This window comes from Petaurus breviceps, unplaced genomic scaffold, assembly GCF_028583685.1.
Source record: "Petaurus breviceps papuanus isolate PSGF00001 unplaced genomic scaffold, PetGlider_PUasm1.0 90895, whole genome shotgun sequence".
Taxonomy (NCBI): domain Eukaryota; kingdom Metazoa; phylum Chordata; class Mammalia; order Diprotodontia; family Petauridae; genus Petaurus; species Petaurus breviceps.
The window spans coordinates 26375433-26376439 of NW_027187372.1; positions in this window are offsets into that span (position 1 = coordinate 26375433).

Here is a 1007-nt window from a genome sequence, read left to right on the forward strand (position 1 = left end):
CTCTCCTCTCCTCTCCTCTCCTCTCCTCTCCTCTAATCTCCTTTTCATTGGATATCCAAAGCACTGTAAGAGCCTGCCTTTATTCTCAGTTACCACTATCTTCAGTGGAGCCCTGATGCCATGCAGGGAGATGAGTGGAGCATCTTGGTAACTGGTGACAGAACTGTGTGTATATAGGTATATGTGTATATATATGTGTGTGTGTGTGTGTGTGTGTGTATGTATGCATGTAGGGGTTGGGGAGGTAAGGTGGCAATTTTTGAGAGTACTCAGTCCCCAGACATTTCTTTGACAGCCAGGGAAGAGATCCAGGAGCCACGAAAAGAATGCAATGACATGGGGATTTGAGTACCTCAGTTCTGCTCCTGCTTCTTCAATTGATTGACTGTGCAACAAGGAGCAAGTCGATTCCTGTCTCTGGGCGTTAGTTTGCTCATCAGTAGAATCCCTGGACTTTCCTCTCGGTGGGGGCCTTAGGCGAGAGGTCTGCCTGTGATACTGCTAGGTGACCCTGGGAAAGTCACCTAATATCTCAGCCTCAGTTTCCTCAAGTGTGAAATGGGGATAACAATGCTTGCACCATCTTATCCTAGCCCACCACCCTTTGCTGTGCTGTCTTCCACTCTTAGGATATAAACTTCTTGAGGATCTTTTTTCCTCCACTCCTATTTCTGTGTCCTCTTCTCCCATTCAAATATAAACTCCTTGAGGGCAGGGCCTATCTTTCTTTTGCTAATATTTTCACCCACAGCACTTAGCATAGTGCTTAGCCTGTAATAAGCTCTTGACAAATGTTTATAGCCTTCCCTTGTCTTGCTTTGTATGTGTAGATCTCATGCATGTGCCCATATCCATGTGCACCCTGAACCCTTCGAACCCCAGTTCCTACAGGCAGAGGGCTGGCAGGAAGCCCACATTCCATCATTCCTGCACCAGATTCTCACACCCATCCTTACTAAGCCTCACCAAACCACACTTAGCTGGTGGGGGTAGGGAGAGAGGTGGGG